This window comes from Lepidothrix coronata, unplaced genomic scaffold, assembly GCF_001604755.1.
Source record: "Lepidothrix coronata isolate B3197 unplaced genomic scaffold, Lepidothrix_coronata-1.0 Scaffold19, whole genome shotgun sequence".
In the NCBI taxonomy this organism is placed as follows: Eukaryota; Metazoa; Chordata; class Aves; order Passeriformes; family Pipridae; genus Lepidothrix; species Lepidothrix coronata.
In genome coordinates, this window is record NW_016690199.1 from 4,383,233 (window position 1) to 4,410,909 (window position 27,677).

Consider the following 27,677-nt stretch of genomic DNA (forward strand, 5'->3'; position numbering starts at 1 on the left):
AACAAACCAGTGATTTGGGTGTAGCTATAAATGACCTGATGCTTTTCCTGAGTTAACAACAGAATCAGGAAAGAATATCGTTGGCTAAACAGTGCACTGCACACACACTGCCAGAAAACCAATGAACTTATCATACTGTATAGGAAATTCCTATCTTCCACACCAATTAGTGACCCAAGAGTGATTGATTTTATAATCCCAAACTTGACTTACAAAGTGACCTCCTCTGGGGCCAACTTTCCATTACCCAGCATGTGGAAAATTGCATATGGTCAGTGCACTATGAAAACCAAGGAAAAATAAGTGCTATTGAAACCCCAATTCTACCATGCCTCCACATTCCTTCTTTCCTAAGGGAGATGCACTCTCGACAGTTACTTCCTTTCCCTGCCCCAACATCCTATCTGCACCACACACCAGCTGGGCACTCAATCAAAACAGAAACAACAACAGGAACTAGCAGCTATTCATTACAATAGGATCAAAACATTTCTAGGTATTAGTGCTTCGCCAAGTCACTGTCCTTGAAGACCTGCCACAATCCACTTCTTCTCTCCCATCACAGACACCACTTCAGCATGAAGCACCGCATATTAAAGATTGTGGCTTTTTAATCAGAAGCCACTTGGTGGCTGGCAGTCACATCTCACAAGTGCAGGAGGCAATGAAACTGGGCAGCAGAAAGGTGAGAAAATTAACTGGCCAACAACACAGGCCGATGTTTAACCTTTATTTTAATCAAGCTAACATTAGCTCCAGTCTATAAAACCAGAATTGCACTACACACTAACTACCAGTGTAATCACAGAAACAGCACAGCAATATGATTACTGGACACTAATTATATCTTATAAAGAGTTAAAGACAATCAAGTACACGTAATAAAGATTTATATGCGGTTTTTCACTGACCTGGAGACAGCTTCATACATTAGTAAGTTAACGTTACTGCAGGAACAAAGCAAACACATCTACATGACAAAATACATGAGACACAAGAGCCAGATGTTGGGTCTTTTCATCAAGGAAACAATTATTTAATTCCTGGGAAGAGATATTTTCTCTCATTGATTCATCAATACATATTACCTCTAATAAAAGACCCAGTCCTGGCTCCCTGGCCTGGTCTGGGTACAAATCTGCAGGTCTGCACAGTGGCATGAACCCAGGGTCTTCTTTTCCCACTCTGCCATTGCTTCTGGGCAGTGAGCAGAGAGCAACTGGCGACACTGTATCTTGAATACAATTCCTTTTCTTAAATTTGTGTTATACTTTGTATCTCATGAGACGCACGAGGGAATATCTTTTGGATTTAATGATTTGGGGAGCAAACTATATTAGCAGTTCCCAGGAACTCCTTTGTAACTGAGGATGCTTCCATTTAACAACTTTCTTTCAAAGGGAAGGGGAGATGCCAGCATCCATGAGATATTCTTGGACCGTATCCATATCTCCCCATTCATGCACAACAGCACAGACCCCAAGGTGGCTGTCAAGACTGTGCTTCCCCTCATACCTCTCAAGGAAGGCCAGTTCTCCATGAGTAAGCATAACAGGGAATGCCAGGGAGCTGCCCACACTCTCCATCACAGTTGCTGACTTTCAGCTCCCAGACACAAGGGGTCCCTTGGCCACCAACTGATGGCTCCCTGCTAAAACCCCATCAAGAACTGCTGGTCTTTGGTGACTCACTTTGCTCATACCCTGTCACCGATTGTTGATCCCCTCAGATAATAACACTTGTCATCTCTCAACAGGTCAACAGCCATCATTAGCATCCACCCAGAGATCACGGGATACTTTGGATTGCAAAGGTCCTAAAAGATCATCCTGTTCCAACTTCCCTGCCATGGGCAGCAACACCTTCCACAAGACCAGGGTGCTTTAAGCTCCATCCAAACTGGTCAAATCCATAGGCCCAGCTGGGTCTAGGCCCTCCTGTGTCAAAATCACAACTCTAAAGCATCTAATGATTTTATCAAAAATCATAAATTATACGGGACCCTCCACCACAAACAATTCAGCAGTTTTGCTAACTACGCTACAGACATCATACCTGAAAAAGCACATCCCTCTGTAAGGTTATTCCAAGGCTGTCAGTGGATAAACCAGTCAGCCTCAGCCTGAAAATACCATATGTAAGGCACGCTCCTGAACAAGACACAACAGATAGGAGCACTTAATAAACAGAGCCATTAACTGGGAAACATCCCTGCAGCAATTAAAAGTTTGCAAAGTACTACAGTGTGCACCTGGTTATTGCTCTGACATCTGCTTAGGTTTTCTATGTGTTTATAAGTTGGACCAAAGAGAAAGATAATTGAGTTTATGGACATATCATGACAAAAATGACAACAAGGTGCTGTTAATTGTTCATGAAAAATAGCATAAAAACTCAAATAAAGCATGTGTACTGCCTGAAATGCTTAAAAGTTACTGCATTTTATAATGAACCATATATGACCAAATGGTGTTCCTCCTACTGCTAAAGAATAAAATTATTCTAAAATAAGGATCCCATCATAAAATGGGAGGAAATTCATAGTCTGAACAATTGCAGTTGTGCTAAGCACATTTTTAGGCATATGGCAATTTTATAATGGTCATTTGGGATGAAGAGCTAAAACTCTGTTGCAGATTCTGAATTTAAGACATTTCACATAAAATTGCATATCTCAGGAAACAAATTTTTAAGTGTGCATCCTCATAATGTTACAGACAACATTTGGCATAGGTAAATCTGACTACCTCAAAATATGAATGGTATTTCTGTACAATGACCCAATTCCTTAATAAAGGGTCCAAATAAGTTTTTAAAAAATGCCTGAAGGCATCACTAAAAGAAAGCAAATAAAGAGATCTGCTTTAACTTTATACAGACTTACCGCAACATTATGCAACTGCAGTATGCGATCCAGTGTTCCCAAGTAAATGCCCCAATTACTATTGTAAGTCTGTCATTTAAATAGTTCCTTCCTGTTTAAAATGTAGAAAGCCAAATGCATTTTCCCACCGCTAAGCATTGTGTAAGACTCCTTTCTCTTCCAGCAAGCTGGCTGAAGATGGATGAGCTTCCAAACTGATATCATTTTTAATTACGTGTTTTTCTCTCATTACTAATTTCCTAAACATGTCTCTAATCTTGCAGTGAAATCTCTGAGCGCAGTAGGTGTATCCACATACATCATACTCTAGAAAATTAATATAAGATAATGATCAGGACTGCCATCACAACATAACCTGAAACAAGCAAGATACACAGGAGGTGATACATACTGAGAAGACTCTGATCTCAAGTGTTTCTGGAAAGCAGTGGTTAATGGATGGTTTCCATCCCTCCTACTGGCCCCTCTTGGAGCCAGTAATACAGTTACTGGGATCTAGGAGAGGGAGATGCTTCAAGCAACCTCCCCTTTGCACTTTCCACAACGCATTTATAAGTTTGTGATGCCAAATGTGTATTCACCCCTTCACTCCCTTCCCCTAAATACTCCACCAAGAAGCACGCTTTGCATAAGGGAGCCATGATCAGCAGCTCCTCTACAGAAGATAAGCACAGGTATCCCAGTTCCTTCCTGCCATCAGGGGTCCAACAGCTCCCTCCACCTAGGACAAGGTTTCCTCAAGTCAAAAGTCTTCTCCAAGAGCACCAGGAAGCATTAGAAGCAGCCGCACCCACCGAATGGGTAGTGAGGCACATGCCCACGCACGCCCCACGTACCAAAAGGGGTCACACACCCAGCAGCTTGTCTGCATCAGATGCTCTTCTGGCAGACAGGAATCAGGGCTATGTATAGACCCGCCAGCTTAGGTCAACCAAGTGCCAGCCAGTTATTCCCACGGGATCTCTCATTCCTCAGATACCTCTCACTACCTGAAAGGCACTGCACAGCTAAACAACACTGCAGCATTCTTTCACCATTAAACCAGCAAGGCAAGGCGGCAACTTTTCAGGGAAAAAGAAAACAAAAACAAAAGGGTAACTGTCACAGGGCTTTTTTTCCCAGCTAAACACATACTAAATTCTTAAGGGAATGATGCTTTCAGCACACCAGCTGCCTTCTCATCAACTGACACTTCCCAAATAAAGGAGGAAAGTCCTGGAACTGTTCAGAGTGGCTGACATCTAAGAAATCAAATAAAACAAGATAAATCACTGGCACTTAAATAAGTTTATATTTTCTAAGTGGTCTTAAAGTATGTCGCAAGTATGATTCTGCCTACTCACTCAAAGAAAAAGGATCACTGCTGTTTCACAGTCAAAAAGATGAAGGTAGAGAGGGATTAGAAATATGGTTGAAGTAAACACGCACATAAAACCAGTGCAAATATAAGGAACACCAACAGGAGGGCTCTGGTGTATATGTATGCAACTCACTAGTCTGTAATCACATGCTGATCAAAATGCATATGCTAAATGGGGTAAGCTTATCTAAAAATGTAATGCTAGCTAAATTGCCCTGGGTCCCAAGGGAAGCCTGCAGCACAGACAATGTGAGTGGGCTGGAGTTCAGATGTTTCACTGTATTCACACATTGCTGCTATGGAAGCTGACTGACAGAAAACTACACCATTTCACATTTTCCTCTCAAAAAAGAAAAGTCAACAAAATTCCATCCTGTTTTTCTGTCTGCTATCCATCTACTGACCAAGATCAAAAGCTTTAAATCCAGCCTTAACTTCCTCAAGAATCTGATGAAGAAATTCCTGCAAGAAACCTGGTTCCTCTTAAAAACAAATACTTCTACTAAACTTCACTCATTCAGCAGATGGAAGGAAAAGCTGGTGGATGCTCCTATTTTCTTTTCCCACAGCATCCTGGAAGGACCATGAAGAGGGCACATACAAATTCAAGGCTCCACTAGAGCTTCGCTGTGCACCACCCACCCCCTTGACTGGAAGCAGGGCCCACATGGGAGTCACGTAACACTGAACTGAGCAACGCAACCCTCCAGCTCAGGTGGGAATTAACTGACCGCTGAAGGCACGGCAAGCCTTTCAAGTGACTCTGCTGGGCTATGACTGGTCTCCTGCTTCTTTTTAATTCTCGTTAACATTTGCTGACACCTCTTTTACAACCAGAGGGACTGGTTCTTTACAAGAAGCTGTTTCACCTTCCCCAGTTAATGTCTTAATCCACAGACTGAAGCAGGTCAGATTATCTACACTTATCAAAGACAACATTATGCTTCATAAGCTATTTTTCTGCTTCAGTAAGGAATAAGCACGTTTTATTTCTTACTATGTTTACCCATTACCTCACCAAGAAGCATTATTGTTAGTCTTTCTGAGGCTCTCCTAGAATAGGAGCATATAAAACAGGATTTCCTCCAGCTCTGCATACCTACTTACCCCAGAGTCATTAATGACATAGGACTGGATTGAACAAAGACTTAGGATCAAATGAGCATTCAAAACAGCTGGGAACAAAAATATATCTGCCTGGAACACTGCATCTGTGTTTTGTCTTTTAAAAAAATGCCAATGAGGCAAAAGTTTGCTTTCAAGACCACTTTTACAGGAGTGTTTTCATGAGAAAAAAGAAAAATGGCTAAATATTTGCATATGGGACATGTATCTCAGTGGTCTCTAAATTAAGTTTATAGCAGTTTTTATATATAAATCTGCAAATCAAGTTGTCCTTTTACTGGAGATCAGAAGTACCTTCACTGCTGTCAAAAGGAACTCTGCAGAAAATACCCAAGAGCTGCACAGGAATCCTCCAAAAACCCAAACCCAAATTGTCTTCCACGTGATAACGAGCAATAGCTGAAATACCCAAGGATAGGTAACTATCCTCAGAACTTACCTCTGAGATTTTTAAAATACCTCTAACCAATGTTTTAGGAAAACTTATAGATGTATATATGTAAGAAAAATACAAGTGATATTGTTCCAGGATTGGTAGAAGCTGATTCTTCGGGTTGTTACACTATTTGAGTGTCAGGTGAGAATATTTATCAGACAGACTCTCTCCCCTGACAGGGTGTGTTTCCCAGCAGAGCCTGCAGGATGACATGGGCCCTGTACCCATCACATCATGCAGCAGGACAGGCTGCTGATAGCCCGGCACTGAGACACAGCACACGCTGTTCCATTTCCTTCTCCCTTCCCTCCCCACTGTCCCACAGACAGACATAAAACTCAGGGTAGGCCTCCAGAATCCAACCTCTAAGCACATCTCCCCTGAAAATTATTTGGAAAAAATTTTAGGTAAACAATGAAAAAACAATCCAAAAGCTGTCCATATAATTACCCCATATAGGGCCAAAGTCAGTAGGACATGGGAAAAATAACCCAAGCTAAGCTTGGGTTCAGTGGTTAGCATCCAAAATTACTTTGGCAGTCTCTTAAAGACCTCGGTAGGGATGGTGTACACAAAAGCAGTAGCAGCCAGCAGGTTGGGAGAAGCACAGAGCAATATAGGGATGCTTGAAGAGAAACACTACTGCTCTGTGTAATGTTATCAGATCCTACCTGCCCCAGGACATTTCCTACCTCTACCTACAAACACAGTGATTCTCCAACCATTAAGTAAACAGCCTTTGAAGATAACAAAGCTTATTCTAATCTCTCACTGATGTCACTCCTGTATTGTACTCAGCTGAGCTACAGAACTCCTGGATTAACTAACTCCTCTGTAAAATCAGGATTACCTTAACTCTTTAATCCAGCACAGACTTCAGGAATCCTGTTCAGGTACAGAAAGAAGTAGATTTTTCACACAGTGGATTTACATTTTTTCTAATTGAACCACCATAGACATTTTTCACCTCCCTCCTTTAGCAGCGAGTGAACCATTTCTATTCCATTATACTTAGTGAAGGTTTCTCAAGGAAAGTACAAGCACAGCCTCTAGAAAGTAGGGAATGCCATGGACTATTTTCCAATATTAGCAAACAGGACTGTTCTTCCAGTGGCAAGATGAAAGAAAAAATCAGATTGAGCCTGGACTAGTGTGGTGTGATTCTTGATGTGGTCCTGTGCAGGGCCAGGAGTTGGACTTTGACGATCCTTGTGGGTCCCTTCCAACTCGGGATATTCTATGATTCTATTGAGAGAAATTAAAATAGAAACTACAAAAAGAAAACAGAAAAGTGATGATCTTCCAATGTACCACCTCAGAGGACAATGCCTTTGTGTTCTCATTTGTGTTCACTTCCCAGGGTAAAGTCTTTTTTCTGCATTGCAGTTCTTTAACTATCTACTCCACACTTCTGATTGCACCCGATCCTACAAGAGTCAAGCCCTCTCACAGGAATAAAACACTCAGTGAAAAACTCAGGGTGAGTCAGAAAAGCCAGCCCTGTGTATAACACATCTTTCATGTCATCAAAAGTCTTGTCAATAAGAAGCTGAAACCCAACTAAATTCTTACAGCACATATCAGAGCTATTTTGCTCCTGAGCTATGTGTGCTTATGAGTAGCCATGACCAGAATAATAAAAGGACACAGCACAAATCTGAGAAAGGGGGCTCAAGTTGTGCCTGAATGTTCACGCTTACTCAGTCGCAAAGCAAATTTCCTTTGAACAGCCTGAATATCACCAGCTTGGGTTGTCTGCCTCTTCAATAAGCTATGTCTTAGTTATAACAAACAGATCCTGGCACTATTTCCACACACATACACATAAACAGGTAATTATGTTCTCACTGAACAGAAAAATGAAGAGGATGTGCTGGAAAAAAAGCAGACGGAGGTAATGATACCTACACAGAGAGATGGATTTGGAATACAGACATTGACCCAGTTCTGCAGTCTGGCTTCCTCTTCATTTCACCCTTGTAAATCAACTGAAACTACAAGAGCCAACAGGCTTCATTTTCCACCTGTTAACACATTTTTGATTCCACTGTCAATAAAAGAACCACGATGCAAACTGTTCTGAAATGAAAATCCAGCATCATATGTAACTGAAGACAGAAGCAGAGAGATGAACAGCCAGATTCAGGATGAAATATTGCTGAAAATACTCTTCCCTGAACCAAGTCATTGCTCCCCAAAGGGTTGTTACCAAAGACATGACTACTTTCCACTGCCAAACTGCCCTCAGGGAGCCAGTAAGGCTGAGGCCAGGGTGTTGCTACTGATGATCAACTGAGCAAACACTGAGCACAAAGTCCACCCTTCCACACGAAAATCAGAGAAATCCATTCACAGCCTGTGTTTCACAACATGTCAGGATGAGAAACTCTCTCAATCACACGAATATTTTTCTAATAATTTGGTTCTTTGTCAAGGTCTCAGATTTTAAACTTGAATAACAAGTAACTTCACCAGAGGTCAGTCAAGCAGCAGTAAGACTGCACGAGGTGGCAGGTTAAAGCATCTCTTGTGTATAAGAGTACAAGTATGAAATTCAGAAAGGGCCCCCAGGGATCCCAATGCAAGACATGAAGGTGTAATTAAAAACCATATATCCATCAAACGAAAAATATGTAGACTTAATATATTAACTCATATATTTTTCTTCCTTGAACACATGTGTCTTACTCTATACTCCTTTGGAGCCTACAAATAAAAAACTAACAATATCAGAAGAAATATTTCTTCGTATGTGGAATGTGAATATCAATAATAAATGCTTTTTACTTTATTCTTACAGGTAATTGCTGAAAGAAGCTATCTCAGCAGACTGCTGAGATTCTGTGCATATTATAAATTACTTCAACTGTATCTCCTCTTTATAAAACCCACAAAAGGACAATATCTTACAATGTTTCCATGCCACTCAATCATCCACACAAAATTACCCATGAGAGCTTGTTGGAAGAATGTCAAATGTATTTCCCTGTCTTTGCAACAAAATCTTCAGAGAAAGACAGCAAAATAGTTCACAGTTTACAGTTACACAAGTTACACTAACACCTGAATATTTTAACTGCAGATTCTGGGTTTAAACTTGGTATTTCAAGCTACAGGCAAAATAGTTACAGGCCTGTGTTTCACCCACAGAATAGTTTTCAAGATAGCTTACAAAAGCTCTGCAGCACCTGTAGGTCATATTACGGCTAAGGCACCTCTTCTAAAAACAGTATTTGGGACAAACCAGCCCTTCCACCTTCTACTCACTAACTGGAAAAGTAGCACCAGCATCACCCAGAAATGACAGAGGCAAAGACACTCGCCTCCATCCTACAAAGGCCAAATTTTGTAGAGCAAATTTGTTTCTCACGATTAATGAGTGCTTCCTCGGGACCATATGGCCCAGGGCCAGGCAGCAGTATGGGAACACCACTCTTCCTGATGACACAGACAGTGTTATGGCACATGTGTGGGGATTATGTGATGCTCACATCAGAGGTTCAACTCAGTTTCCTCACTGTTGCTGGTGCACTTGTTCTCACAGTGAGGTAACCAGGTCTCTACACGAACATGTGTACATGTGTTCAGCACAAAAGTGATTCATTATTACAACATGGCTAATGCTTCTCAAATAATACCCAACTCAGCAAAATATCTCTTTTCCTAATGCTCAGTGATCACTTTTACTAAATCCAGGCCAAAACTCTAACACAACTCTGCTGCTCTGCCAACACAACACACAATGGCAGACAATGGCATACTCTTTAAAATTGTCCTAAGCACACTCACCACATGGGAAGCCAAACCCTCCTAGTCCTGGATGTCATGGATCAGCTCACTCAACTACCTCCCCACCCTTCCTTCAATCACTTGGATGTCAGGTGCTCTGGCATTATTAGTCAAGCTTCCCCTGCTGAACAGAAACCAGATCTGTCCAACTTTTCCTATTTGCAGTGGAAAATCATTTATTTGTATGAAAACAGGCCATGTGGGATGTTCCTAGTCTGGGCTGGTGACTGGTCACCCAGGCCTGGCAGTCACCTTGGCACCTGGAGCCACTTCCACACCAATGTCTACCAAGCACTCCACAAATGCACATTGATAGGGTTTTCCTCTTGGCCACTAAACCCCCCTAGGAACTGTTCCATTAGTCATATAGACTGGCTGCAGCTGGGAAGTACGTACAAGCAGTTGCTTTTACACTCCACACTAGGCAATTTGGTGTTAAAGAGGGGGTTTGTGGCAACACCAGCATGTTTTGTCCAGGGACAAAAAGAGGTCCTCAAAGAGGACCCAACAGCTACCAAGAAAAAAAGCAGAGTGCTTTCACCATTCCACAACAAGCACTAGAGAAACCATCAACAGATGACTCAAAAGTAGTAAAGCAACTGAAACAAGGATGGTCAGATTTCCTGATCGTATAAGGCACTTGTTTGTCTTCGAGTTTCTAACAGTTGTAAAGACTGTCACATTCCACAGAGTCCCTGGAGACAGCTCATGGTCTGGGGATGGCAACTGCTGCCCTATTTTGGGGTGGGAACTGGACATATGCCACCAATCCAGCATAGTGCAATTGATCTCAATCACCTGACCAGTCTCATCTCCTCCAACACACTCAAAAGTATCACTCTGCTGAGGGCCCCATGATGTAACCTGGGCATAGCTACCACCCCTGAACTACTCAGGAGCCACATAAGATGCAAATGCAGCAGGAAACCACTGAAAACAAATTTTTACTTGATAAAGCTACATGCAAACTGTAGGAAACTGCTGTACTCAGATCCAGGAGAAAAGCAGCAATGCCAAAAGGAGTAAATGCATGATACAACATACAATACAGTGAGAACAACACACAAAAAAAAGAGAGTACAATACAAACTGAGTACATCTGACTTCCCAAATGACTTAAACCACAAAGTCAAATGCTGCCCATTTATAGTATAATCAGCACTGATCGATATATACACACAGACAGCGACACAAACCACATTGTAACAAATGGTAAATTGCAGTAAAACAGGAAACACATTTAAACATAACCTTTTGAATGCTGTGAGAACTAGGACTAATGCCTCGCTTTCGCCATTCATACTGAAAGTCAGTCAATGCCCAACCTAGCCAGAAGTATCACATTTCAGTTTTGTAGAGAGGGCTTCCCATTCTGTTCAACCAGCAGCATAAAATCCCTCAGCAACATCCAGGGAAGATCTGATAAGAGCTAAACGAAAACTGATCATTTCCCCACAGCTGTCCAGTCCAACCAATCCTGCACAGGTATTGACACATGGTAACGCCAGCCCAGCCCCAGCCAAAACTTGGAGCGGCTTGCCAAACTCCAGGAACGCTGATCAAAGAAGAATTTTAAGACTTGACTCAAAGAAGGATAGTTGTACTCACCTAAGCCTCTTTTTGTGAGCAAGTGCTGAGATTTCACTGATTCACTGCACTTTAGAATGATGTATAGAGCAGTCAGATTCTCAGAGATAAAACAAACACGCAACAATGGCATTATGCTGCCTAAAATAGGTGGATATATTTACACTAAACATTCTTTCTCCAGCATGAAAATGAACATCTGCCAGCTACATCTTAAAAGTTCACACAACTTCAAAGCAAAGAATTCAGTCCAAAGAACTATACACCAAAGGTTTACATTCACTTTAATTTATCCTAGAGAAGAACACATTACTCCTGCAAAGTGACATATTCCCACCATATTCTAAATGATTGAAATAACAATTTGAAGCTCTGTTCTTATGTTCCCCTATAAAATTTACCTTTCTTTCCACTTAAAAATAAAATGTTTTTAATTAAAAACTGGTAAGTAATACACTTTGGCATAAACTTCAACAGCAATATTAGGGACTGAAGCCACTGAAGAGTTTTCAGTTTACAAGGCCACACCATATTTCCACAAGGCAGCTTTCCAGTTTCATCACAGGGAGGCACACCACAGTACACAGATACACCCTTTTTAGATACCATCAGCACAGTTCTAATCCTTGCTACCTGAGCTGATCTGATACCTGCTACTTAATAAAGCTCCAACTGGACACACACCACAGCATCTTCAGACCCCTCCCACAGCCTCACCACTCCCCTCCTGGCGAAGTGGCATATTTCCAGGACTACCTGTTACTGTCTTCGTGGTTTATCTGAAGTCCCTGGCTTTGTTTGCTGTTTCTGCTGTTGCAGTGACCCCAGTCCCAGAACCCCCTCGCCTACATCCAACCTTAAAGTTCATTTGCCAGTCACAGAGCCTCCTGATTTCTGTGTCCCTATGTTATATATTCTTCCTTATTATACGTATTATAGGAGTAATCAGCTCTATTAAGAACAGCAGTTGATGGGGCTCAATCCTATACAAGGAAAAGAGTCTCCACCATAAAAAAAAAATGTTTTTACTGGAAATGGAAAAAAGATGGAAGCATTTTCTCTTTGCTGAGCAAAGGAGAAACTAAGCACAAGATTATTAAGCAGTTTGCCCAAATTCACAAAGTCAGTGACAGATCTAGGGATTAACTCAGGTCTTACATCCCTGCAATGGGACACAATTCCTCCAGTTAATAGAGGGAGCAGGAAGCATGATTCTTATGGAAATAAGGCGCAAGCTTTCTCCCATAAACCACTCATCTGTACAAAATTAGTAGACACTCATTCGAGAAGTCAGACAGCTCCTGATCACAAGCATAGCCAGCAACAGATAAGACTCCCACCTTCCTGATGGTGTCTTCCATTTGGGGATATATTGGACACGCAAATACAAAACAGTTATTCCAGTGCTGCAGGTCTGAAGTCAGAGGACAAGGAGACAAATCCAGACAAATTAAATTCCATTAAATAATAAAAAGCAGTAAATAATAAAAAGCAGATACAATACTCCCAACTGGACAGTTGCCTGGCCATACACAATATGAGCAATATCCAAATAGATGTAGTTCCTGAAAGTAATCCAATCTTGAGAAAGGCAACAGCACTGGCATGGAAATATCTTCCATAAGTCAAGAACATGCTTCCAGATAGATTCTCCTCATCTAACCAGGGTGAAGCAAAATCTCTGCTCGCTTTTCACAAAAAAAAATGTTCATCTGCCAGCTGAAAACCCAGAGACTAATTAGCTTTTCTCTACATCAGCATTGTCACTGTGAGAAGTACAACTCAGGCCCACAGAGGGCAGCCATAGTGGGGTACCTGAGCAGCAGGAGACACAGCAACTGTCAATATGGCAGGTGAGCTTGGTCTTGGGAAAAAAAAACTGATTTCAGTCATTCCCACTCTTATACCCTACAGTGCCAAGTCCAGAGCAGCAGCCACTATCAGGTGCTGTGAGCCAGGGAAGAGCAGGATGACTACTGCCTCCAACAACCTCACTGTTAACAAGTCAGAGGTTGGGATCACTGTAGGTGGAAACCCTTGGCAAAAACAATAAAGCAGCTACTACATATTTCAACAGGTTCAAAGTAACCTCAGACTTTAGGAGCAGATGCTCTTTTCCACCCCCTGGGATTTTGAAATGGTATATGTGTTTCCTCCCTTTTTCCTAATAGGGCAGGGTGCTGAAGGAATTAGCCAGAGAAAGAGCCAGAGCAATACTAATTACCCTCAGCTACCCAGGAGACCACAGTATCTTCAGCTAATTGTCCAATCCCCTATTCCCCTAGTGAGAAGGTCTCTTGGTCTCTTGCCTCCAGCTTCTGAACTGCAAGATAATCCCACTCACCTGTATTTTAAAAGGGCATGCTTGAAAATCCTAAATGTCTAAAACAAACTCATTACAATTAGTTTCCACAGCCTATCATATCACACAGGGACTACTGCACTGACTGAAACAAGGGAACTGCTCGTGTCAACACATCTGACACTGTGCTGTCACTAACCCTGTTATTAGACTGCACACGTACCTGAAATCCACATCTGAGATCATTGCCTGAAGCACTCCACTCCTGAAGCCAAGTCTCTGCAAGAGTCTCTCTCACAAAATTAAATATTAAGTGTGCATCTTAAAAAAAATGCCCTGTAGTTTCATATTTATTAACTAAGACATTACTTTTCCACTTGCACATTTTTTAAATGTTAAATGTAGAATATTTTGAGGTGCATTTAGTGCTTGTAAAGAGCCGTGAAAATTGGATTCCTCTAGAGAGCAATCTGTAAAAGGTAGCTCTCCCACTCAATTCCCCTTATCTGTATCAACCCAGTTGCAGAAAGATATCCCATGAAAATAAAAGGAGCCCCTAAGTAAAAGGACCCCAAACTTATCCAAGACCCAGCAGTCTCACCATCGTGACTTCAAAATTCCAGGTGACCATGCCACCCAATAGTAATACATTAATAGAAAATAATGGGCACAGGAAGGAAAACTCAGTGAAGGAAGAGTTTGCTTCCAAAAGCTCAGACCTAGTTCCCGTGCACATCAAATGCTGCAAGAAGTCCCCATATGCTCTGAATCCTTGCTCTTTTAGGGAAGCATAAGCCTGCAGACAAATGGTGAGGACATAGAGCCCTCTCCCGGGCCCACATGCAGCACAGGTTTCTGGAGCATCCAACAGTGCACACCACAGTGAGGAGACAGGTACTGGCAGCCAGGGATCACACAAGCTCTCCTTGGCACTACTCCTGCTGATACCATGGCATCACAGTGGCTACAGCGGGTATAACAAAGCATACCTAACTCTCACACATTAAGACCACAGTCTTCAATTCAATGCCTGTCCCCTTGGCCTGGTTTTCCAAAGCAATAAGAACAGATTCATTGCCCTCCCTTCCATCCTCCTTGCTGCCAGCCCTTCTTAACAGCTTTTGAACCTGTCAAATGACCTGAAATTGAGGTAGAAGGCTCAGAGCAAGTTCCTACAACTTCCACAAACTGGCATTGAGAGAAACTGGGCAGGACCCACATGTTGTTAGTTGTTTGGCAGAAGACAGATGTCTAAGTACTATCTTACTATCAATCAGACTGTGGCTGTGCAGCTGCAGAGAAGATGGAGTCTTCTGGGACAAGGAGGGCACAGTTGGGATTAATGCAGAAGGATGGGGAAAACAAATGCAGTGAACATTCATCCTACCAAACCCTCTTTCAGCTGCTCATGGAAAGGTGGGGGTTATTTAGCACACAGGAGAAACCCACAGGAAAGAGTATGCCCCTCCCAAAACTTTGTTCTTGATCTCCCCTTCGGGTGATGCAATCAGCAGCACATACAGGTGTTCCACCAAGAGACCATCACTTTGATTAGAAGGAGTGATGGGAGTTCCATCCAGCATTTGCACAGTTAAGGCACATCCATATAAACAGCATGTCTAAAGCCGCAGCTGTCCTTCCTTTTTCTTTCCTGGAGAAGCTGGGTTTCCTCAAACTCTGGCTGGTGTAACACTGAGCCTTGACTAGGATATAGCAGGCTAAGACTTGCTTAGCTCTCTAAAATGATTCATTAGCAACCAAGGCATGACCTGTCCTGGTCACTGAGACTCCCCGCAGACCAGGGCTGGCAGCATGCTCCTTTGTATCCAGCCACAGTTCACCTGGGCAACTGGGAATACAGGGGTTTTTAGGTATTGGAGAAGAAACATTGCAAACCCCACCAGCAGCAAAGAGCCACACTCACTTCTTTGTCCTTCAGGCCCTTGGAAGCCATCCAGTGGTTGTATCTCATGTAACTTGCAGTGCAGAGAATGCAATGGGGACAAAAAGAAAAAACAAAACAACAAAATTGGGAAGAGAAGCTCTTAAAAACTAAGACAGCAAGAATTTCCTGAACCTAAGCTACAATAAAATATGAATGTTTCTGCCCCACTTAATGTTGCCTCTGACACCCACCTCCACTGGCATTAGGTACAATATAAACTCAGATTGGCAGAGTTGGGAATGAGGACAAGGGATGGGGACAAGGGTGTCTGAATCCCTGGGTTCAGAGAAACACAACCATCAAAGCTAATCATCATCATCATGGCTAGGCTTTGAGAACGAAGCTAATCACTTCCAAATATCCACTGGTCTTGGCCTCCTTTCAGTACTGATAAAAAAATTCTTTTATTCCAGTGTAGCTGGTACAATTATTACTTTTCTATAACCAAAGTATTCACACCAGGATGAAACCCTTCTGTGGATGTAGTTGCATCCATGTGTGCATTCCTCACACCATGAGAGCTTTCTTCCTCTTCTCAAAAGGGATTAGATAAAATCATTTTACAGTAGCTGTATATCCTTAAGGCTATTGCCTTCACCAGAGGCAGCACAGAGTTCACTTCCAGCAGTGCAGCCACAGGAGCACATCCCTCATGTTGAACAGTCCCTGCCTGTCCCCTTCCTTTTGGAGACACACACCTTGCTCGGACATACAGGTCTTTTGAAACAGCATGTTTGGGTTTTACCTAACAGGGGCATCACACAAATTGACTAATTAACATTTGTGAAGCACTGTGAAGATTTTAGGTGCTAAGTATTATTATTACTAATTTAATCTACATCCCATTCAATCCTTAGCCTCTCCTGTGAAACTGCCAACAGTGATGCCAATTAGCGGTAATTGTTGTGGTGGTTTTGTGACAAGGCTATTTGCCAACTGGGAGTGAGACACAGACCACCAACTCATTTTCCGTGGATTGTCCCACAGCTGCCAACAGCAACAGCTTCCAGGCACAGCAACCTGCTCTCCACTCCAGCCAGAACTCTGGCAGTAGGAGATCCTGTATCCCATTACCAACTCCCCAGGGACACAGCCTGCAAAACTTTTAATTAGGGATAAACCAAGGCACCTTGTTTTTCCCTCCATTAGTTCAGTACATGACCTGACAACTGATGCTGATACTGCAATACCAAAATGCTAATCTGGAATAATTTCAAATTAAACTTTGCTCATTTCCATTCACGCTTGATGAAAATCACGTTTTGATTCACATACAGGCCTCACTGTGGTGGCAAACTGTAAAGGCAGCAGCAGTAAAATGAAGGGAATTGAGAGTGTAGGGTGCAATAAATCTTGTACTTGGGAGACTGTTAAAAGAATTTTAACATAAGCAAAGAGGTGTATCTTTTTATCAGCTGTCCACAGAGATTTGGAGGACTTTGAAGAGACACAAACAACTGACAGTATTCTGTAATCAATGCACATCATCTGAGCACCGAAACTTTAAATTATTTATATACTTTAAATACGTCTAATTGAAAGGACAGCAACACATAAACTGTATGAATCATAGCCCTCTCAAGCAATTAGATTTGTTATCCCTGCAGACTGCAAACAGTATGTTGGCTTTTTATTCTAATGTGAATTCAATCCCTTGTCAGCTGCCCCACGCATGAGAATACACCTCCTCTCTTTCATCAGGAAAGATATCAACAGCAGGAAACTAGCCCTTCTTTCATCTCTGAGGCACCCACCCACCTTTCCAAAGGGTTTTCAACCAGGTGTGGAAATCTTTCTGAATCTGTGCTGAAAGATCTCTTAATTATTATGGCAAAGGAGGTAAATCCTTTGAGAGCAGCATGCTCCAAGCAGTACCCTTCTGGTGTTTACTCATCCAGTAGTTGCTTAGTTTGACAGTGCATCAGAAGAGCTTACAAGAAACTTTGGACTTGCATTGTATGGGCATGAAACTCTGTAAAAGAGAAGCTGCTTTTTCAGATGTCTTGTTATATAATTAAACAAGAAAGGGAGGGGGGTGGAAATCGAGCAAGCTGCCTTTCTGGCACAAACATTACACAGTGCTCACCCTGCCAGCATATTGCATCAGATTCCCACTGCAAGGCCAATTCACAGCAGCTGAGTAGCCAAACCCCTGACTGTTATCTCCTGCTAACCTACTTCACGCTCAGAAGGCAGTAAGTACGACTGTTTATTGCATCTTCCTTCCTGAGGAGCTGCTCACTACACCAGGGTTAGGGGGGGGTCTGAGCTTGCAATTAGGCTGCAGGTCACACAAGCGTCAGAGAATGTAGCTTTTAAAAAATTTCAAACATCAAACACTACTGTATGCTACACAATGAGTAAACTCCAGGTATCTGTTACTTTGTGCTCAGGTCTGTCGAGGTTCTGACACTGTGATGACTACTATTTTATTACGTTCCTAGGCATGCTTTGAAACCCTGCAGAAAAAGGGGATCAATTTACCCATCATCAAGTGCTTATCAGGGAAGTCCCCTGAGACTTGCAGGAAGGAGACCACACAAACAGGCCTTTGCTCACAGGTCTCCTCATCTGAACACCTGGCCGAGGGCCCCAGACTCTCCTGCACTGGCAACTTTTTTTTTCCCATGGCAGAGATCCACTCCCAGATAGAACACAATTCTTTATGGCAGTCCCACCCCAGCAATGGGAACAGGGCTTTCTGTGCTCCTCACTGAAGCAGCCTATTGCAGGCACTTCACAAGGGAAATTAAACTTCTTTCCACCACTTGCAGCAATCCAGAAAACAAAAGGTCCAGCAGTCCTGAATCCAGTGATATAAGATACATGACCTTTTACACCACAGAAATAAGAGCCCACTCCAAACCCGGCAAGTCAATAGGGAGACTCCTGTTGATTTCAAAGGGTTTTGGATCCTGCCTGAAAATGCAAACCTCACCATGCATTCGGACGCTGCTCCACAATGCACTTCCAAACAAAACTATATTTAGATTCAATGGGAATTCTGTAGATCATACAGGAACTCTTTGAATGAAAACGAAGGTCAGTAGGGTTTGGCTTCCTCTTCAGACCCTCCCCCCCATTCTTGCAAACATCCAGATAAGCATTGTTTAGAAAACAATACATTACTTCCAAATGTTATCAAAACCCCAACACACGTTTTGTGTGTCCTGAAACAGAATCTCAGGGTCTTCTGTTGCATTTTGCCCCATCAGCTAGTCCACATGATCTCTTCAGATGTCTAGACAAGACTCTATTTTTTCACCTGTACCACCTTTCAAAAGCTTTGCTTCACCTGTTCTGACTGAAGGAAAAGGACAAGGATAATAAAGGCCTTTGATATACAGAAAACAAACTCAGAAAGGAAAAACTGTGCAGACAGTTACAATACATACAAATGAAGCTGCACCTGTGTTAGAAGAAATCTCTGGCACCCTCGTGCACTTTCTCCATTCCCTACCAGATATGAAATACCATCGTGGAGCACAAACTGAAGGGAAATGACACAGCCAGTGCTTGCGCGAGGGACACTAAGGACAGGAGTGAGCCCATAAGCCAGGCAGGCACATTCAAGCACTCAGAGGGTGAAAGCACAGCAAAATCATCCCACTCAAAGTTTCCTCCAGAGCCACAACCACGAGTGCGTGATTCTCAGCTGCACTTTATGGGCTCCTCGGAAGGAGGAGCTGAACCGCTGCCACCGGCAGCTCCTCTTAGGAAGGATGAAGGCAAAGCCCAGTCGCAGCACCGAGCCGGCATCCCCGGGGCGGTGTCAGCAGGGCTGGGCGGCACAGGGTCCTGCGGAGCGGTACGAGGAGCTCCCCCGGGCTCCGAGGCGGCTCCGAGGGCGCGTCCCGAACGGCTCTCGCACAGCCGCTCCTCGGCTCTCTCCCTCCGCTTCCCAAACTCCCTATTTTATTTTTAACTGTTTCTGGCAGTCAGCGAGAGCCCAGCCGCACAGTTTCGCTTTTTGACAAAGTCCGGGACGGGAAATCCTTGAACTTCTGAAGAACCGTCCTGGGTTGGAAATCACCCGCTTTGCCGTCACGCTCCCCTCCCAAATCCATAGGGACGTACCTCTGACCCCGGGCCGGACCAGGGCCAGGCTCCCGCGGGTCCCGCACCATCCGCGACCCCCGGCGGACTTACCGGCGGGGCGTTGGGCGGGCAGCCGCCGGCGGCGAGCCGGGCCGCCTGTCTCCTCAGCTCGGCCAGCTGCGCCTGGCAGCTCCGGCACCAGCCCCCGGCCGCCGCCCGCTCCAGCGGCCGCTGCTCGGCCCCCGCGGCGGCCCCCGCGCCCTCGGGCGGCGGGCGGCTGGCGCAGCGCTCCTCCTCGGCCCCCGGCCTCTTCCTCGGGGAGAGCTCCCGCGCCGCGCTCCCCTCCGCCACCTGCGGAGACAGCACAGCTCAGCAACGCGGGACGCGGAGGCAACGCGGCTCCCCCCACCCACCTCGCGGGAAAAAAAAAAAAAAAAAAAAAAAAAAAAGGAAAAAGGGGGTGAAGGAAAAACAAGGAAAAATAAATTAAAAAAAAAAAAAAAGGTCAGCTGCGGGGAGCAGTGTTGTCACAACTTACCCCCGGCGCCCGGGGCTCAGGTCCCAGACCCTTCCTGCCGGCGGCCGCGATCATGGTAGCGGGGGATGCTCCCCTGCCCCGCGCCCCGCTGCGCTAATGCGGGCGGCGCGGTGCCCGGCGGCGCGGCCGGCCCGGGGCGCCCATGGCCGGGCGGGGGTCGGGGGTGCCAACAGTGATCGCGCCGGTTCCCCGCCGCCCGCTCGGTCGCTCTAGGTGATGTTGCCTCCCATGTCGAGACGGGAGTGAAGTTTGGGATGGGAGAGGGAGGCGGAGTGAACTCCCCACGGCAGCACGGGGAAGGACCCAGAGCACGGGAGCACGTCGGCAAAAAAGCTGGAAAAGTGCTCGGAGGGCAAGGGAGGAGGGGCTGGGCTGGGCTGGGGGGGGGGGGGGGGGGGGGGGGGGGGTAAGCGGGGCGGGCTGGGATTTGGGTTTAGGTTTGGGATAGCGGCGGGGAGAAAAAGATACCATTTCGTAGTGACCCTACGAGATAGTCCCAAAACCGGTGTGACATAAGTTGTTGCCCTCTTCACACTCCAACACCCAAGTTCCTCAAGAGTGCGCAAAAAAGGGCCGGGCAGGGTGTGCGGGTCCCGCTGCGGAGCGCGGGGACACGAAAGCGGTGCTGTGGGTGCGGACCAGCCGCCAGCGGGGGCCGAGGGTCTGGCCGGGGAGCGTTTTCCCCGCTCCGCCCCGCGGCTGCTGCTCTCCTGCGCGGGTTGGGGTGCGGTACCCCCCCTCTGCGGGCAGATGCGCAGTGCCGCGGGGCACAGCCCCCGCGGAGCCTGCTCCCCAGCCGCTCGGCGGGCGCGACGGGATGCTCCTACACGCGAAAATTGACCTGGCAGATGGAGAAATTAACGTTCCCGCAGCTAGTTGTCTACTTGGCTGCCGCTCCGGCTCATATATTTAGCACTTTTCTCCTTTTTTAGCATTTTTTTTTCCCCGAGAGAGGAATACTCGCCGCTGTCTGTCACGACACCCCCCCAGTGCCGGTCCCGGTGGCCGGGCCGGGACGTGCCCGGACCCGCGGGGCTCAGCACCGTCCCTGTGACCAGAGTGCCACCTGCCGGCACCGCGCGGCCGCACAGCGGAGCCTCCGGTCCCGCCCGGGACAAGAACGGAGATGGACACGGAGATGGAGCCCCGCGGGGCCGCACCGGGTGACGGCGGCGGCTTCCCCCGGCGATGCCAGCGCAGCTCCTCGGCCCTTTCCCCACTCGTGAGTGGCCGCTGCTGGCACTGAACTGCGGGGTAGGGTCTGCGGCAGAGTGAGAAGCGCCGAGCACAAAGAGTGGGGAAATGCATATATATATACGGGGGGGGGGGAATAATCCTCCCCAAGAAGCGCCCTTCACCGCCGCTTAAACTTTTCTGGCTCTCCAGAGCACGTGTGTGAAGCGCTTTACCCCCACGACCACCCACCCCTCCCCCGCTATGCCCAAGGGTACGTGCCCTGGCACCGCGGGCAGAGCCCCCCATCCACTACGGATGCTGCCCCCCGCCCGTCCGGACCTCCCTAAAAAAGTTTGGATGGGGAGCAGAAGACGGGGGCGCGAGCTGTTGCCCGGGGGTGCCGTGAGCTCCTCTTGGGGAAGCGGGACTGACACAGACACAAGCACCCCGGCAGTGCGCCCCGACTCCCTTCTCCCGCCTGCTCGGAGCAATGCTGGTCTATGGGAACTTGCTCCGAAATTTCCTGTGCCCAAACAACGGCTGCAAAACCCTCCCGCGGCTCCGAGTCTCGGGTTGGACGGGGCGGGGGGTAAAGGGGTGGGCTCCCCGACCGGCGCTGGGCTGAGCCGTGCTGCGAGGCTGAGCCACCTCCTTTTCTTAATAAAAAAAACCCTCCTGGAAATAGCGGGACGCAGTGCCCCCACTTCCCATCTGAAACTGGGGTCACATCAGGCGCCGCAGTGTCCGCGGGGAGCCCCGGGAGCGGGCCGGCAGCGCGGTCCCCCCGCACCGGTGCGCGGAGCCGCCAGGACTGTTCGTGGTGCTGAAACGTGCCCGGCACCGCCGCCTGCAACTTCGCACCGCCAAGTTTGCTCATCCCCTTCCCGTGAGCCGGCCAAGAACAGGGCAGGCAGCACGACCCCACGACCCTCTCCCGGGCCGCAGCTCCCTGGGACCGAGGCAAGGTCTCCTTACCTTGGCTTTCCTCCGCAGGAGGTGGCTGGTGAAGCCGAAGATGATCTCCGAATCCAAACACAAGGCTCCTATTTCCAAGAGGCTGGGGTTTTTCCTCGTGGCATTGGAGGCATCGGGCGATTTTTGAAAAGCCATAGTTTGGGATTGGAAATATCCGGCTCCCTGAGCGGAGGCGATGTATTTGTATACACACAAGCACACAGAGGGAGGAAAAAAAAAAAAAGAAAAAAAAAGGATAAAATACAAACACCTCCCACCCCTTAAAAAAAAAGAAGGGGGGGAAAAAAGGGAAAAAAAAAAGCCAGGCGCGGGTGAGTTACTCCGTCATCTGCCAGGATGCACCGCCCGGTGAGGTAGCCAGCAGCCGGGCAGACCCACCAGCCTCCCTGCCTCTCTCTGCCGCTCTCCACCTCTCTCCCTCCCGTTTTATCCCCCTCAGCGCACCTTGCCTGACGAGCGAGCGCGGGCGCGGACCCCTCAGCGCCCCACCGGCGCCGGGACCGCGGCCGGGGCCGCCGCTGCGCTGGGTGCGCGGGGCCGGCAGCGCCCTGATCCCCCGCCGCCGGCCATCAGCTCGCCGAGCGAGGGGGCTCCCACCGCCCGCTGGCCAGGAACCCGCACTGCGAGCCTCCTGCCTTCCCCCATCCACTGCTGGGTGGGTTTAGTGGCTGGGTTGGTGGGTTGTTTTTTCCCTCCTCCTTCTCCTCCTCCTCCGGGGTGAGCGCAAGGAGGAAAAAGCTACCAGTGAAGTCAGTTTAGGAGGGAAGATAGACACGGGGGAAAAAAAAAAAAAAAAAGGAGAGGGGAAGGTGAAAAAAAGGAAAGCCTGAGGGAGCAGCAGAGGTAAAGCACTTTCCGGAAGGTATCCGGCCTTTCACTCTTTCACTCGTCCAAAAAAAACTTCCCCCTCTTTTCTCCCCTGTGCTTAATTTTACGTGTAGTGGGTGCAGACGCCAGGACGGAGCGAGCTCTTCCTCATCGAGGGGTCGAGACACGGGTACCCGACGGCTCCCCGGAGCAGGCAGCCCTCACTGCAGGCTACCTCTCCAGCCGCCCCCTCCGCCGCGTGTCCCAGCCTGGGGGCCGGGGCAGAGCCCTTGGATCGGGGGTCTCCGTCAAGGCGTGGCCCGTCCCGTCGGGGCGGGCGGGATGACTGAGGCTCCCCGGAGAAGCGGGGAGGGGGCTCTGAGCAAAGCGCTAATCCCTTCCCGAGTTCTTTCCCGTTAGACAAATAATCCCGCCCTGACAAAAGCATTATCCAGCTTCATATCGCCTGCAGTGAAAGGTTGTTGAATAATCTGTTTAGCCCGGCTCCGCGGGGCAGCCCCGCCCGGACACCGGGTGCTGCTGGGCGGGGGGCGGGGGTCCCGCTCCTCCCACCCGCAACTGCGTCCTGGGCAGGGCTGAGGTCCGGGGGTGAACTGCGAGATGGTGGGTGTTTCGGGGAGGAGGGAGGGAAGGAGGAAAGGAAGGATAGAGATGAGGAAAGGGAAGAGGAATGGAGGAAGGGAAGAGAGGGAGGGAGGGACAATGGAAAAGTAACTAGAGGAAGTGAGAAGAGAGAAAGAATAGAGGGAAGAGAGATGTCCTAAGTCTCTATGGCCATGAAAGGACATCGTAGCTTATCTTTACTCTGAATTTACTGGGTTGTCTGTTCTGGGATTCCAGCTAATGATGATCCTGTGTTAGACGAAGGAAGTGGGTTAATGAGTGTCTCTGTAGGATGGAGGTACACAGATGTCACTGGCAGGCACAGAAGCAGTGCTGGAGGGAGCACAGGGGGATGAGAATGGTGAGATGCTTACAGCAAATGTGCAAGGATTTGTTTGGCTCCTCATTGCATCCCTTCCTGATGTACAAATCAGACCAGAGATGTGCTAATGTGTTACCTGGTCCCTGAACCCACCCAGGAATGGTGTCTGCAGGGACTCACTCCCTGTAACACCTTGCACAGACTCATCCTCTCACTCCCCAACAACCCTGTCCCAGCCTCCTGTCTTGCTGTGCACCACTATGCATTCAAAGTCTTCCACCACCCTCTGCCGCACAAGAGAACATTCCCCTGCCCCAGAACATCCCCGGGCTTGAAAGGCATCACATTATCAAGGCATTGTGAAGAAGTGAGTGAAGGGGAGGGCAGAAGGAAAACCTATTCAAGCAAAATGGTGGTATGGACAACAATCCAGGTAAAAAGTGTCACCACCTAGGCACTCAGCTCAGGTGTTCAGCATGAGGTAGAACAGTGCCCATCCCCAGAACCAGAAGCATGAAATGTCACTTCCCATGCATTGGGGTCTTTCCCACCTCGGCTTGGAAACATCCAAGGGTAGAGACAAACTCGGCCAGGCCAGGGAGGCTTGTTGCCTGCTTTGGAGAAGGCCTGAGGCATCTACCTCCATCCCCCACATCTTCAGGCCAACCAAATTTAAGCACTCACACCATTCTGTTCTGGCCTCAAGAAGAGCCCACGTCTTCACTGCCCTTAGGTCACTTCTGGCCCACCAGGTCTCCCTTCCACACCACAGTTTGTCCCTCCTCCCTGACTCTTGGCAAAGACCCTGGGAAGGTTTGGGTCTAAAACAAGCACTGAGTGTCAGGCACTGAGGGTCCCTGTGCAACCCTAACCTCATCCCTAGTTCTGGAGTCTCCCTTTAATCACCTCTATTAAAGCAAATATCTCTCCACCCCACTGCCCTCAGATGTCTTGCTGATAAACAAGCTGAAGGAAAAGTTATTACCTTTTATTCACGGTGTCTAAACTAAAGTAAAACATCAACAGGGTGACTGTACATAATAATAGACTAGATAAAGTCCATTTTTCTTGGGCCCTCTGAAAGCGATCCCCAAGCATTAGAACGGGTCTCTTAATAAATATCTTATCTCCCTGCCACAGAGCCCTGGCTGCAGATAACCAGACAGCCATTACTGTTCCTCTGAAATAACCCCATTTCCATCAGGGCCACTTCAAACAGGCTTCTCTTTAAAGACCACCCTCCTTCCTCCCCAAGGGGAGGTGGGAGAAGGCTCGAACCTCTCAGGGTGGGGGATTTCATCCAAGTCCCTAAGCAAGGTATGAGGTTACTGCATTGCAATGCATTCCCATCCACAAGTAACCAAGGTATTCCCTCTGCAAACCACAAGTATAAATCCATCCCACTTGTGCTCTGCTTTGGGGTGAGTAATGCTGGGCTCCACAGTTCTGCTCCCCTGGGCTCACTCTGCAAGCAGAGAGAAAGTTGGCCAGGAGATCAGGGACACGGCAGGCAGCTGCCATCTCCTCGAGGGAAATGGCCTTCCCATGTGTGCATCACAGACTGCAAGGTGATGCTGTACAGGTTGCACTGGACTCCTTTATTAATGCACCATACAGGTGATAGTGGATTTGTTAAGTATATTGCTGCGATTTCACATTTAATTTACTAAGAATACAATGGTTTGGGCTAGAGGACCCAAGGGAAATCTAGGCAACAGTGAGCAAAAATCCATGAAATTCAATGTAGCACACTAATCATGGAGGCATTATAGTATTAATTGCTATAATGATATACTTCTAATCCTATCTTACACTGTGCCACATAATTTCATTGAGTAAGAGAGGAAAGGAATTAAATTTAGTTCAGTACAGGCAAGTGTGTAACTTAATAGAGTAGTTTGACTCTGGCACACTCAGGAGTTTAGGACTAATGTCACACAACACAGTCAGCAGCTGGGAAGAAGGTCGGCACAAGACTTTTAACACCCTCACTGAAATCTGGAAGCAATATGGAAAAGTGTTAGATTTCTGCTTTTCGAGAGGCAACCTGGCCAAATAAAGGATAATTAGAGTTCGTTGCAAAGATGATTTATCATGTCTATCATTGTGCTTGAAAAGGCTAGGTCACCCATGAATGCTGATGAAATTTCAAAGATCTACTCCCCAAGGACTTTCTACATCTGCTGCCCTCTGAGATGGGGAAATAGCCCAGGGCAAGCTTCTCATTAATACTGCAGGAAAATATAAGCATTTTGTCTGACATAACATTTTTCTTCAGTATTATACCTGACATGATCAGATCTTTAAATAACGTGGTAATAGGGCTCACTTTAAAGTTCATGTACTTGGTGTTGCGTCCCCCCTTCCCGTTCTTCACCTTCATCCTCCCCCCCCCCCAACAAGGCAGCGTTTTGACCCGAAACACACTTTCNCCCCTCTCTAACAAGGCAGCGTTTTGACCCGAAACACACTTTCTCCCGTAACAAATATTGTGTGAGGTGGGCGGAGGTGGTAAAAGTAGCTTTTGATCTTGTTTGTATAATGTGCAAGAGGACATCAAAGCGAGGGAAGAGGGGGAGGGAGGGAAAGGAAAGCAGAGCAGAAATAACCCTAGTCAGTGGAACACCAAATAGCTCATGAATAGCTAAATAAAACATAATTAGGAAAACACGATAAATGAGTGGTTCTTTAAAGAGGGCGATGGCGGAGCGCGCTGGGAGGGCGGCCAGGGAAGGCGGGCACGGCCCGATTCAAAGCCATCCCCGAGGCGACAGAAGCGGGGCCCGGACCTCGGAGGAGGGGCAGCAGGATCCCTCGGGTAGCCCCCTCGCCGCCCCGAAGGCGGCTTTCCCCGGCCTCATCCCTGTCGGGGAGCCCCAGGACAGCTCGAGGGGCGGGAGGAGCCGGGGGGGTTCCGGCGGCGTCCGGACCCACTCCCTGCGGCGGGATAAGGGGGAGCTGGTTTCCCCGCGGGGCGCTCCAGGTTTCGGGGCGTTCCCGGTCGCTCTCCACGGCGGAATGCCCGAGGGGCGAGGGGGGGGGTGCCCTGGGAGCCGCGGGGGCGCCGGTTTGTTTTGGGTTGGTTTGTTTGTTTGCTGTGTGGCCTCCCCTTTATGTCGATCAGGCCGACGCTGGGTTTAATTGATCTGCGGGGCGGGCAGTTGAGACCATCAAGAGAAACTTCAGCCCTTGCAGACTGTGGAGAAAATAACGATCGTATCGGTTGAAACCAGCGTGAAACGCAAACACAGCCACCTCCCCCCGCTCCTTCCCCCACGCGTGTTCACACACAGGTGGGGATGCGGCCACCCCAGAGACCCGGGGGTGCCCCGGTGAAGCTGCAGGGCGACCGCATGGGACATCCCTGGGGCCGGGGGGATGTTCGGAGGAGACCCTGGCCCTCTTCCCGTCGCCAGTTACAGTCTGAGGGCTCCGAGAGGGACGATGCCGGGTCCTCAGTGACACTGCAGTGGCTCTGAGGGCAGGATGCGCCTGCACCAGAAGGGACGGAGAGGACACATGGAGAAGGGTGGTTAAATTCAGCCCCCGAGGCAGATTTCCTTTCTGTCTCGCAGGTGAGCCAGGCTGGCCAACTCCATCCTGACTCTGGGTAGTTCTCCCTCCAGCTCTGCACTTGGGTAATTCTTCCCCACAACCCTGCAGCTCTGCTCTCTGCTCATTTCAAAGATGCTTCCTTGCAACATCTGTTGTCCTGAAGGGTCAAGCCCAGCCTGCAGGACCCCTTTTCAGTTTCCACCACAGTAAGGGG

The 27,677-nt window shown here is 47.4% G+C and overlaps 1 protein-coding gene across 1 annotated transcript in view; it reads right to left on the reverse strand.

Annotated features, from left to right (window-relative positions):
- Nucleotides 1-19,610, reverse strand: part of KIF26A (kinesin family member 26A) — a 99,847-nt gene extending 80,237 nt beyond the window's left edge. Inside the window, exon 1 of the mRNA XM_017807687.1 lies at nt 19,578-19,610. The gene's annotated coding sequence lies outside the window, so the exon portion shown is untranslated. The remainder of the gene's footprint in view (nt 1-19,577) is intronic.
- Between the last annotated feature and the right edge of the window lie 8,067 nt (nt 19,611-27,677).